This window comes from Aptenodytes forsteri, unplaced genomic scaffold (assembly GCF_000699145.1).
Source record: "Aptenodytes forsteri isolate BGI_AS27 unplaced genomic scaffold, ASM69914v1 Scaffold114, whole genome shotgun sequence".
NCBI classification, from domain to species: Eukaryota; Metazoa; Chordata; class Aves; order Sphenisciformes; family Spheniscidae; genus Aptenodytes; species Aptenodytes forsteri.
This window is the reverse complement of record NW_008795364.1, coordinates 1,832,769-1,846,828: the sequence shown is the minus strand read 5'-3', so window position 1 is coordinate 1,846,828 and position 14,060 is coordinate 1,832,769.

Below are 14,060 nucleotides of genomic sequence, written 5' to 3'. Positions count from 1 at the left end.
TTATTTGACTTCATTTCTCATGTGTATAATATGGCTAGGGGAGCTATTTTATTTTCTATGTAACATTCAACTTTTACATTTCTAAGGTCTGGCGGTCTGAGGATGATCATGTTTTGTATTATGCTTTTTTGTATTAAAAAATTAAAGTAAGAATTTACAAATAATTTTCAAAGGTGAAATGTCTTGTATCCATTAAGAAGTGTTTCTGTAGTGGAACAACTACAATTGCACAATCTACTTCTGCTGAAAAGACTTTGTTTTTTTTTTCTCAGAATGCTAACTATTTAGTAAAGACTGCATTTTTCGTCTTACGTAGAGAGTTGGGTTTTTTTCCCATATTCATTTCAACCAGCAGGGATGTCAGCTGATCACAAACACAAAGTAAATAATGGTAATACTTTGTTTCTTGAATTACCAGGGATACTGTATTTCCTGTTTTGTTGGTACTTCAATTTCCTTTTCTTCCTCAAATGTTAGTCGACTTCCTATTACATTCTGAAGTTTTCCACTGGAAACTTTAACTGCACATAGAAGCTTGTTTTGGACTAGTTGATTAATGCAGGTATAGAAGATTTAAAGGATCCAATTCCAATTAAATCAGGTGAAGTGATTTTCATACAATGTTTTCAACCAGAGAGCTATAAGACAGCATCGTATATAGCTCTGGGGGTATGAAACCTTCCTCATTCATATTTATTAGATGCATCTGGCACTTCCTTATAATTTATATGCAGTAAATTTCTATAATAAATACTAAATATACATACCACACATTTACTATCCTGCTATTATGTCTTTTTGATAATTTAGTAGTAGATATGCTTTGCATTTCAAATATTTTCTTATCCTGGCTTTGTATAGCTGTGAGTGGAACTGTGTCTTAGTATGATTACTAATTGCTTAGGAAAACATCCTCTTGGTATTCATGAAATCAGAAAGAGCTTTTTGGGTTTGCTACGCATGTTAGAAGCCGCATAATGATGTGGTAAAAAAGATAAGAAAAACAAAATAATGAACAGTAAGGTATAAACTTTTTAAAAATTTATTGGAACTGAGAGAAGAGTTAAGCTTTAGTACTAGAGAAACCTACTATAGAGTGTTTGCCAGCCAGTCTTTATTAGTGTGGCTTATTATACCACAGAGTCCCTGCATGACCTTGTTTGAGATGCTCATTGCTGGAGCTTGCTGGCTTTATCCATTGTGTATGCTGCTTACTTATTGAAGAGACTGACTCTGCCTCTGTTCGCTCCTCACCCAGCCCACTGCTAAGAGATGGATCCCTGCATCTAGGCATGGGTTGCTCTGAGAAGCGGTGTCCCTGAATCTCCCTCCTGTGTTGTTCTTGCAGAAAAATCGTTACACTCCGCCATTGAGAGATGTGTCTCCATATTGTAATTTCTTTGGTTGAGCTGAAAAGACTGCTGTGTTTCCCGTTGCCACTGTTAGCCCAGCCTTGACTCCATGAACGTGTCATCAGCGCCCTTCAGGAGAGATTGTGGTCAAGGAGAAACGTCCTCTGTTTTTCCCATGGGGAAGACTCATTAGCAAAGAAATGGAAATTCAGGGGGCATGCTGGTCCTGCCTGGTGTGGCCAAGCAGGAGGAACTGGTGAGAAAAAGGAGCAAGTGGTTCCTGTATACTGGACATCTGCAGCTACTCCTGGGCACAGCCTTGGCGCGGCCCTGCTGCAGGAGGGGGAAGGCTTCTGCTTCTTCCTGAACATGCTTCGGGCAGTGTGCGAATTACTCCCTGACAACGCATGCAAAGTAGATAACACTGTACAGACTGAATTAAACTGCTGGTGGAAAATGAGAGAGGGAAGGAAGAAATAGTATTGCTTTGAGCAGTGCTAAAAACTCACTAGCTCTCCCCTTTCTTTTTCAACAATTGAAAAATCAGTGCTAATGATGGCAGCAAACTCACTTTCTGAGTGCTTTTCTATTATGTGATGTCTGCAAAATATCTGGTTAAGACTAGATGGTGGAATCTGCTTGCTGTTGTATGAGCCCCGTCAGTGATATTAATTCATCATCCTTTTATTTTTGTTCTGCATGCATCAATAACTCTGTCAGTAATAAGAAATTATTACAGAAAAACATAGTGTTGGTAACGCTGTTATCATCCTGATCTCCAGTGAACCAGAATCCCAGTGTCACGCTGGTCTCCCTTCTCCTCTGAAATAGCTATTCAAGAAGTTGATGCTGATGACATGTTCAGGTTAAGCACAGTCATACATCAGGAGCTCACCCTTTGCTAGAATGAGCAGGAACTTAATTTGAAAACAAATGGGACAGGAGACATAGAGTAGCTGTTAAAAGATGACAGAATAACTAAAATGTGTCCGCAACACGTCTAGGGAAGTGGAATAGAGGAAAAAATTGAAATCATCAATACACTGGGTGCAGACACTGATTGCTCAAAGGCAGATCTTGAAAACAAAGCGTCAAATTGAATTCTTAGATTCATGCCACCAGGGTGTAAAGAGCTAGTGGGTGGGGGTGTCGTCAAGTTATTTTTTACCACACTTTTGGTACTGAAATGTATGTTACTTAAGTTATTAAAATGAGGCTTTACAAAGGCATCCTTGAGAGCCTTTGCTTGCAGTACTGAGGCTGTTGTTCTGTGGGCCAGACCCAGTAGGTAGCTCACTGGCGACAAATCACAAATACTGCCCTGCAGTAGCAAGGGGATAAAAATGGTACAACATGGAAGGTTATTATTTTGGATCCTACCAGTTAATGCTTCTGCCACTGATTCTCTTCCTATTGTGCAAGACGTTTGGGTTCAATTCTCCTGTCTGTTAAACGGATGGAGCCTCACAAAGGGAATTTGTTACTAATCAAAAATTATAAAACTGCTTTGTGAATCAGCCTGCTCACAACATAAGGAATAATTTGTTTTAATATCAACTGACAGGAATGTTAATTGCTAGATATTTTAAAATTGTATAAGACTGAGTTTGTGTGTGTGTGTGTGTTTGATCGTTTTGGGGTGGTGAGGTTGTTAGTTTGTTTGTGGTTTATTTTTATTTTTTGAAACGAACAGGTCCCCTCCTTCACCCCCTCTAAATAAACCAGCCAAACTTCACCATGCTGGTGCCTATCCACTAGAATTGAGATATCATGGATTCACCCTGCTGTGTTGCTCTTAGTGGATACTGTTTATCAGTTTAATAGGAATGAAAGCAAAACAAAAATAATCCATAGGCTTTAAGATTAATGTGTATTTTTGCATTATAACACTTAAATACATAATTTTGTAACTTTTATTGTGAAAATTCATCTTTCCTAATTTTTTAGTGCTGAGATTTTGCTGTAAAATTGCATCCAGATTTGAATGAAGGTGAATTTTTGTCCTTCAGTTGGTGATCTATACAGTTTTGTGCTTCTTGAGTGCTTTTATGAAAAAAGAAAAATGAAACAGGAATATTTATTAAAAGTTTCAGATTTTGTAATGAATATTGCTGATTGATTGGTCTATATGGAGAACTCCCTGGAATATGCCGTATATGCCAATAAAGTGAGAAACTTATCAAAATAATGGTGCTTTTGCCAGTGTAAGAACATTAAGGCTCTGGAAGTACATAGAAGCATTGATGAATGTGGCTTACTGCGGGAGAGACGAATGTTTGCACTTTGAGACATGCCTCTTGTCTCAAATGCATATAACATGTAGCATAATATAACATGATTCATTCTGGTCCACAGAATCATTCATAATAGAAATTCATTCTGAAATCCTTGTGTTATCTCAGGAGGAAAGCTTCTGTTAGAAAGCGAGTGTACACTTACTGCAAAGCATGTTTATTTTTTATACTATGGCCCTTGGTGTGCAGCATGTTCAAACCTCTTATTCTATACTACCTTAGGTAGCTTTCAAGACAATTTGTTCTTTTCCTCTAAATTTCTCATCTTTTAAATTTTTTTATTTCTCATGTCCAGGGGGGTGCCATCATTTTTTCATAATAGTTCTTTTTATGTTGTTAACCAGACAACAGAGATATGTTTTTAAGGTGACTTGTGCAGTCATCAAGTCCCATTGTGATATCATGTAAACGTGTTCAAAACACTGACCACAAGATGTGCCTAAAAATGCAGCAGAAGAATATGTTCACTTGTCCATTTAGTCTTCTACATTCAATTTGGAGTGCAGTTGCTACTGTTGTGCTATTTTATCTTTGTCTTTTACAATTGTCTCTGTCATCTTAATTGTTTTCTAAGAAGCCTCTGTTTTAAATCTTCAAAATGTATTATTTCCACTTCAACTTTCTTCATTGAATAGTCTTGTCACAGGTGAGTTTTATTAGTGCTTATACGCATCCCAAATATCACAATTTTTGATCAGTTATTTCTGATCCCAAATGGCTTAAGTTCTACCTTTTCTCATAGCATTTCTCCTGGCAATCAGATACAGAAAGAAATTGCAGTTTATGAAGACTTGGAGTTCAGTTTGGAGGATCTCATTAAGTCCCTAGTTTGCAGCTTTGCATAGGGAATTTGTCTTTATGTTTTATTGAATATGCAGACTTCAGTATCCAGAGGTTTTCTTTTTGTCTAGCTAGATTTAGCATTACAAAAGTTTATTTGTTCATTGTTATTCTGACCCTAATTTCATTGCCCATTCTATCCATTTTATTCTTTTTGTTGCCAAGACAGCTGAAGTACTAAACTTCTTTATTTCTTTTCTCATTGTTCAGATTTCTTGTTCTGCATCAGTGTTCAATGTTTAAGGGGTGGATTTTGGATGGGGACAGGGAGGGTTGATTACGGGGTTTTTGTTTTGTTTGTTTGGGTTTTTTTTTCCAGTTCAACGTACCTGGTATAAGGCATCTCTGCTGGTACTTGTAGTTGCCTTAAATATATATAAATATTGCTTATTTCCTAACCTTTCATATAATCATAGTTATGTTAACATTTTTTGTCAAATGCCCTTATAGCCCAGGGATTTCTCTAAATTTGTTCCATAAATTCTATGAAAGCCTTTGTGAAAATCTGTGAAGTCTATACAGAAATAAATGTCATTCACACATTTTTGTTGTGACAATGAGGTAGGTATTTGATCTTTATATTTCCTATCTGAATCTTGTCTGTTGTAAATTTTCTTTATTTTCTTTACTTTAACTGAAGGTGTAGTCTAAAATAATGTATTTAAATACTATAGTTGACTTGTGATAAATGGAATTTCTATCTAGATATTATGTTGGTTAAGATCTCTTATTTCTAACAGCTTTATTATCTGAGAATTTTCCCTCTAATATCATATTTTTCCTCTTCCCATGCCCTTTGGAAGGTTTTATCAGAATGTCCACTATACCCTTCAGAAGTGACTAAGAGGTTACTATTGGAAGTATTTCCTCAGGTTGTTCAGTTTCCACTCATTAACCATGCGATGGTCTTCTCTACTTCCTTTCTGCTACCAAATCAGATTTAACCTCCAGATACCTCTGCTGAGTTTAGCCACACTGTTCTGCCATGTATCTCTGGTTAACTTTTATTCTCTAGGAATGCAGTTATTCAGGTATCTTTCCTAATTTGCCTTTGTGGTCCTGTACTTATCTCCTGATATTTGTTTTCATCCATGACTACTGTTTTGAACTGAGGAAGTCTATGCAATCTGCCATTTACCTATAGCATCTCTTAATTTGTTTCTAGTATTTTTTGACTTTGTAATTTTTTATCATTTTCCTCTTGAAGTCAATCCTTCCTTATTTTCATTGATTAAATATTAACTTAGTTTACAGCTCTCTCCCACTTTCTGCTGTCCTCTGACAACCATTTTCTTTTCTTTTTCAGCATTTCTCTAGTCTTTATTTAGCTCTTTTTGCCTCTTACTATACTGTACCATATGGTCTTAATCTGCGTGTTTTACTCTGATACAGGGTTGCAAATAAATGCTGTATGTAAAGTTGTCTGTTTATGTTGTTATAATGCATATATCTTTGGTTTTGACTTCTCTAAAACCCTGGTTTGCATCAAAATTCTGGAGCATTCACTGTTCATTTTTATGCTCTGCCAAAGCTATCAAGCTATCTAAGGTTCTATCTGTCTGTCTATCTATATAGGTATACATTCATATATACATGCCTAAAGCCATATGCAAATAACATCTACATACATAAAAGCTTTGGATATAGCCTAGCCATTAACAGATAAAGAACATCATTGACTATTACGAACATATGGCAACTCCTGGCTTCTGCAATAATCTGCATTTAATTCCAAAGCATGAACTTTCAGTGGACCTCGCACATACGGCAGACCAAGTTCTGCCTTCTTCATTGAGTCCAAAATACTAATGATTTTAGTGGAATGTGGAAAACGGTGGTAAGAGGATGAAGACCTGATTCAGATTCTCATCTTTGTCTGAGAAAGGGTATTTTACCTAGTGCAGGACAACCAGCGATTGCTCAACTAGTGCATTAAAGAACTTGTGGAAATGGAAAGAATAAACCTGTATCAGCTGCTGTTATGCAGCCCAAAGTACTCGGGGCCTGACTTGATCATCACCCTGCTATCCTCCTTGCTATAAATTGATCCTCTGGGTATTTTTAGTGCCTAAAGGATAACCAATGACTTCAGTGAAGATATGACAATTCAGATAAGTTTATATTATCCCAGTAGAGACATCAGGTGGTTGACAAACATGTTAGAATGATGTGACAGAAATTTATTCTCCCAAAAGTTAATGTATTTCTAGCTAGCAATCCACAGTCTGCAAAAGCCAAACTTTGTTCCGTCAAATTAAAATGCGATAACTGAAAGGAACCTTTCCAGTATGTTTTTCACTCCATCACTGAAATGCTGCTTTGCTGCAAAGTTGGATGCATTCAAAAGCAGAACTGATGAAGCCTCTCAAGTAAATTACTTTCAGCTGAGTTGCTTATGGGAGAAGAATTCTTGCCCTGACCTCAAAGCATTCTCATCTAAAAATGTGAACTCTGTGCAAGGCACTAAAAAATCTTGTAGGACACATGAATCCTGTATCATTTCAAATGTATTCTTCAGCTACCTTTTTAGGAAACACTTAAAGCTGAGTGTCTGCATTATCATTTATATTTCATTAGCACCTAAAGGCCTCGGTGAAGTCAAGCCTGGAAGCATTTGGGAAATAGAAATACAGGATAACATACTATCCTAGTCCCAAACATCTGTCACTGTTAAGATAAAAGAAGTAGAAAGGGGAACAGTGGCACACTGGCTCATGAAGGACGGTGCAGCAGATCCTTGCCACCAGAGTACCGGTTCCCTGAATCCCAGTGCAATGCCTTGCTTGCTTGGACATGTTAATGCTAACGCATCCCAGGCAAGGAAGAAACAGATTTTGGGTAAATTGGACCACAGGTGCCACAAAAATTTCCCCCACTGGGTGATTTTCATAATTTTGTGCTACTGGGAAAGCAATTTCATAATGTTGCATAGCAATCACAAGGGCTGAACACACAAGAAGTATCATAGCTATTGTAATTTCAGCTAAGTGGAACAACTAAACAGTTATAACCCATAACTAGTTCCCTTTTCTGTCATACAGGGTACAGCATCATGGCCATTTTTAACACCTCTTGAGGAAAAGCTGATCACTTTTTTGCATATATCATATGTTATAGGTAACCAGTAAGTACTGAGAGTATGTAAATATCTTCATTATAAATACATCTTTCTTCATTAACCAGCTATCCACAAAATCTGAAGTGTGCTTTATCTGAAACTGTTAAAAACTGGAGTGATGACTAAATATACATGGAATGGTATGGTGCAAAGCATACATAAAATCCTGGTGATGGAGGAATTTCATTTGTTTCCTGTCTGTGCCACTTTGTGATTAGAAAAAATGATTCATTTTTGCCCCATTCTGCTTCTCTTGGAGCCATTGGAAAAAGGAGCAGAACCTCTTCTTTTGCTCCAGCATCTCACATATGCTTTGTGCGTGTTTTGTTTAATGCACTCATGCGTCTTGTTTCTGATGAAGTGTTCTGCTGAGCAAGACAGAGAAAGCATCTTCAGCCTCTGTATGAGGAGAGGGTAAAAGGAAGTGGGTGAAATTGAATGCTGTGAAATTCAAATTCCTCTTGGGGCTGCCAGGAGCACAGGGGGTCATACTCATCTTATGCCAATTGGACAGGTGGGGAGATGCATAAGGGAAATGCTACTGAGATTAGCTAGTTGTTTTCTGAGGCTACCTTTGGACTTGTTGAAGTTGTAACAGAATTTAGGGAAAATTATTCCTAAAGCATGACAAGATTAGAAAATGTTAAGCTAAATAATGATATTGAGGTTAAATAATAATAATTTTTGGGTTTTTGCCCCCTAAAAATACTAATCTCTTCTTTAGGGATTTTAGTGCTATTCTGGCAATCCTTTCTAACCTTCCTTTGAAGAAATGACAGTGTTGTCCTATTCAGAATAGGAAACAGTATTTCTTAGACAACTTCAAAACTATTTGTGGAATGACATTTTGGAGAAAAATTAAAAAATGAAAATGTGCCTGACCTGCACAGCTCATTGAAATTCCTGTTTATCAAAGCTGCTTCTGTATGCTGTGACACAACAGGGAGCTCAAACCACAGGATTGTTTTAAACCATGCTGCAGATGACGTAGCTGTTTTACTTGCATATCAATTTCAAGTACAGAAAGTTTTCTGTTATCACTTAGAAAATTGAAAGGAATGAATGAGGAAAAGATTAGCTTTGTTTCTCATCTAAATATATAGAAATCAAGCAGTAATACCCATTAAAAACATACTATGAATAGTTGATGGCATTTGCTAAGCCAGGTGTTGTGCAACATTATACAAACTTGTTAAAGTGGTTTTCCTTTAAAAAGTGTAACTGGGGTTGTAGTTTTATTCTAATTTCTGCATAATCTTTTAGCTCCCTGTTCACGTGCAAACTTACACTGGCTAGCTGATACTTACTGAGAAACTCGAGAATAATTCTTTTTAAATGTCAAAGGAAATGCTTCCTTCTACATCCCCATCTACATAAAATGAAATGTGCTTGGGAGGGGCGGTGATAAATTTATCTTTTCTTGTTTCTTTCTTTTGTATCTTTAGATAAATTGCTGAGGTCTGTGATGAATACTTCACTGAGCCCACAGTCTGAGTGTTGAATAGGATTTTATCATATGATGATAATATTAGGGTTGTGTTGCTGTGTTTCATAATATGAGTAGCTCGGTTGGTAAGTCATTGTTTTAAAGACTTGCAGTACTCTGGAGAGCATTGCAGATACATGAGTAGATTGCTCAATTTTATATGCGGATCTCTAAGTACGCTGGAGGATATGTAAAATAACTATTAGGCAGACCACAGCTAAGTCATTAGTTACATGATGAGTAGCCTTTGCTGAATTATATGAAGAAGCAGAAATGCATGGCTTCTTGTCCTTAGAAATGGTAATGCACGTAACAGCAGCCATAGCCCTGACCTAAATGGAGGCTAGGAAGGTGAAACTTCTCCTTTGCTGCATGGCAAAGTGTGTGTGCATGTACGGTGAGTGATGTGCACGATGAGGAGAAGGAGTTGCTGCCACTGTAGTCTGTCTAGTATATCCACAGTCTCTGTGTGCACTGAAGATCTTGAGAAAACGCCACCATTTGAAAGAGGGCAATTAGGTGCTGTGGCATTTGATATAACTCCTGTAGTAGTCTTGGGGAAAAAAGCACTTTAACGTTAACCTTGTCCCACTGTAAATGTCTCCTTGTGATAAAAGTCAAGTGTAAATATTGAAGTCAGCATGAGAAATGTTTTGTTTTTACATCAAGGTGAAAAGGTTTAAGAGGACAGTGGTCAGAAGAAATCAACAAGGCCCTCTTTTGATAGGAAATGGAGTCTTAAACTAATCAAACTTTTTTTAGTACAGCGGCATTGGAAGCTATGATACATCACAGGAAATAAGTTTGAGCGTGGCATCTGAACCACAAAATAAAGTCAGGACGAGAGTCATGAGAGATACATATTTCCAACAAAGGCATTTTTTTCTGAGAGTGAAAGGTTTGAAGTTGTTATGTTTTGGTTCTTGTTTTCTCAAAAACCATACTCGATTTCCAAAACAGCATGTTTGCTATAAACTCCTGTGCAGGAATGGGCAGCTTGTCAGTCATGATGTGCTCATATCTCACAAGCAGTCTGGAGGCGCTACATCATGCGAGTCACAATAGGGCTGCGCTGCCTCTGTGGCTGTGGGTGACCTGTCTGCGAGAGGTAGGGGGGCAATAACATCCATTACAGATCTCATCACTGGATTTTGCAGGGACTCAGCTGTGCAGGAAACCTGCCTACGTCCCACTGTGAGGTTGAATTCATCATCATTTGTAGCTGTGAACCCATCCGGATCTCCTTGCCAGTAAGGTCTTTGGAGCATGTGACATGTCTTGCAGCTCTTGGGCCACAGAAAGCAGGGCCAGGAATGATGGCTGTAGCTGCTTTAGGTCTAAAATATCCCCTGTTGTACAATGTTTATTTCTATTAAGTCATGCAGATTTTGTTCAGTCAGCTTGTGCGTGAATGCACGTGTAAGTTAAGGGGAGCAAAAGTATATGCGATTATCCCAGTTGGGATGAAGCTCCCTGAGACACCATTAGAAGGTGCTAATAAAAATGTTTTTCTATGACTTTTGAACTACAGGATCCCAAAATCTTTGAGCAAGTTTTTACAATTAAGATGTGTACATCTGTATATTCTTTTTCTATTTCTGTTTTCATTTTTTTCAGATTTCTTTCATTTAGAGCTTTTAAATAAATCCTTTGAGCACAGCACATGCTATTTTTACTGCACAATGTAGCTTCATAGTCTATTTAACACAGCAGGCCATGTTTCACAGCTTGCTGGATCTCAGGAAGTTAACCAAATTCTGCTTCCATTTAGATCAACAGTAAAATTTACAATGATTAAAATGTGACTCGGAGTTCATGGTTGGTAAATTTGGTTGTCTCAGCACTTACTGATAACTGTATATTCTGTCTATATCTACTCTCTGCCTGTCACTGAGGGAGCTACTCACTGGCAATCATCAATAACTAAGTTTGGAGCTTAGCTTCAGCTTGTGCTTATTTGCACAAAGTTATATTTTCACTTAATGTTTGCAGAAAATAAACTTTGAAGGATGAGCTTATTTATAAAATACAGACATGTTGACATACTCCAGTAAAAATACCAGTAGAGATGAAATACTGAACTAGTTCTGTAGCTCTTTTTCTCTATTTTATTGGACCCAGGGTCCAAACTCTCCAGGACAAGCAGAGGATCTTCCCATTTTTGATTTATGCAATGTTGTATAAACTTGCAGAAAATAGGAAAAATTTTTATTCAGGAAATGCTGCAGTCCTTCTTTTTGTCTGCTCTCCTATATTTTGAATCCTGATAAATTTCAGGATGCATTATTGCAATGTGGTAATACCTGAACATCTCTGTAACTTAACATGTATTGAACTACCTTTATGTCACTTTAATAATACTCTGTAGAGTTACACATGAAGAACTTCTGGATACCCAAAGGTATGAAGGCATATTTAACAGTTTGGAAACCCTCCTATATAATGCATAATAGAGTCAATATTAAGTATTCAAATAGATACATAAATATTTTAAGAGGAATGGAAAGAGAGAAATCTTGTTTTACTTCATTGAGGTTGTTCCAAGAAAACCACAACTGACTCCAGCACCTGCTGAAGAGCAAATCTAGGATGCTGTTTTTACACTGTATCTCCCAGTAGTCAGTCCTCTTAGGATTGTTGATTGTACATATGTTGCTTTGCTAATTTGTAAACTGGCTCAAGAATTGAGCCTTGTTTTGTTTTGGTTTATTTTTCCACATTAAATGAATGGTTTCATAAGACTGTATTTAGTCCAGGTGAATACATGTGTCCTAGGAAGAAAGACGGTTACACATATTAGTTAGAAAATAAATTTTATTTATAGAATTTTCTACCTGCATGGTGGCTTCCCTGTGGTTGCTATATATATCCGTTTCTGTTTATTTTGTGAGAGAAGACTGACAAAACTAGAGAAAAACAACCTTTTTTTTTTTGAATGGCATACCTTTAAAGCCTGGTCTTCTCACAGTTTCATAGATAATGTTGTCTATTCTATGGATGTCACTGATTTGTGCTTCTTGAGTGCAAACTGGTATTGATTCTTAAGTCTGGAAAAAATGGTAAATATCCTGAGGCAGCTTTTCATTAATCCCATGCTTCATTTTACTGAGTGGTAAAATGCAACATAATTATGGAACAAGTTACTTTAAGGACAAATTCGTACTGAACAATTTGGAGTTTGGTAAGTTGAATAGAAGGAAGAAAAAAAAAAGAGACATTTTGGTTAAATAGGAACAGAAATTCAGGTGTTTGTCTGAAGTGACAGGAATCCCTGTTAAGTTACCTCAGGAGACATGCTGTAGACTGATTTGAAGGAAAGTATGTATTGTAGTATAGGAAAGCTATATATAGAGGAAGCTATATAGCTACGAAAGAAATTCATAACAATCTTTAAATTTAATTTCTTTAAAACTTTCACACTAGTTGGTAGAACTGGGAGAGGTGGACTAAATAAAGAACTCAGCTCTCAGAATAATGATGTTTTAAAGTACCACTCAAGTGACATGTAATCTGAGAAAAATATTGATTGAATTTTTTGTGGCCAATTTTTTTTTTGTATATGTACATTTTACACATTGAAAATAAAGTGCATGTGGGTGTATCAAAAAATGAATCCAGAAAATACTGCATTACTTCAGAGTGCACACAGATGTATTGTATTGGTCTGCTTTTATCGAAATATAATCAAATGCTGCTATCAAAGCATCCCCCATTATTTTCCTATGGAATACATAAAATGTACTTAGTACACACAGATAGATAATTGCATTTTTACTGGAGATCAACCAGACTATTCTGTGTATGCAAATGTGGTAGAAGTGTTTATTAGAATTGCAGGAAACCCCTTCGTTGTTAAGACTGTAGACAGTCTTTGCCTATCTCTGAGGAATCCAGCTACTTGCATCTTCTTTTTACATGCCAGCTATGTTAGTTCATTATTTGATTTTTGTAGCTACAACCCAGAGAACATGAAGGAAGAAGAGAACAGTATTACTGACAGAAAGAAAAAGATGAGCTTATGTATGAAGAAAAGCTAAGGCATAAATTTCAAAAAGACTTAAAATGCAACAGTTAATAGAAGTTCCTTAATCTATTTTTGTCACTGTATTTGAGGAGTAGCTTACTCTTCAGATTGAAGGAATTAGTCTGCATGGATTTACAGCAGAAATAAACTCCTTGAGACTGAGTTAACACAGCTGTTGTTAATTTTTTGAAGGAATAGCTTACTATAATTTGCTTAAGAATTCACACCTGGTTATGGTACTTCATACCTCATATAGTGTTTCTAGCTCCTATCGGTCTGTTTGGCCCCACAGATTAAGCACTGTTTAGATTGTGGGAGGATCTTGGGCTGGTTCAGTCTCAGCTGAACCCAGTTCTCTCACAGTTACATACAAGGTTATTTGTAGGGATATTCATTTTTTATGGGTTAAAAACAAACAAACCCTCAGTGATAAATGGGAAGTGAAAACAGGGGAGGATGTTACTTTCCTGTGAGATTAGCTGTGTGCTGGGGAGACAGGACAATTCAAGTTCTGTCTTATGGATGGCTGTGTTTTGGGGGTAGTGAACAGAAGAGTGTCTTATCATTGCTCATTGATTCCTTTTTAAACCTTTAGAAATATAATTATTCTAAATGCAGGCATGAGAAATACAGTTTTAGCAAAGACTCTGACAGAAAATGTTGTTATAATAAGGTGCTTTTAATGCTATTTAAGAATCTAAAAAATTATTTGTTTTTCAGTTGTGTCTCCAAATGGCAGATGTTTTGTAATGGGCTAAGTCAAATCTAGTGGTAATGAGTTGTTTTCAACAGAATAAGAAATGAAATGACAGCCTTAACTTTGTAGAGAAATTGCTTATGTAGTAGCTCAATCCCCCGAAGTCATAGAATCGTAGAATCATAGAACCATTAAAGTTGGAAAAGACCTCTAAGATCATTCCAACCATCGATCGACCCAACACCACCA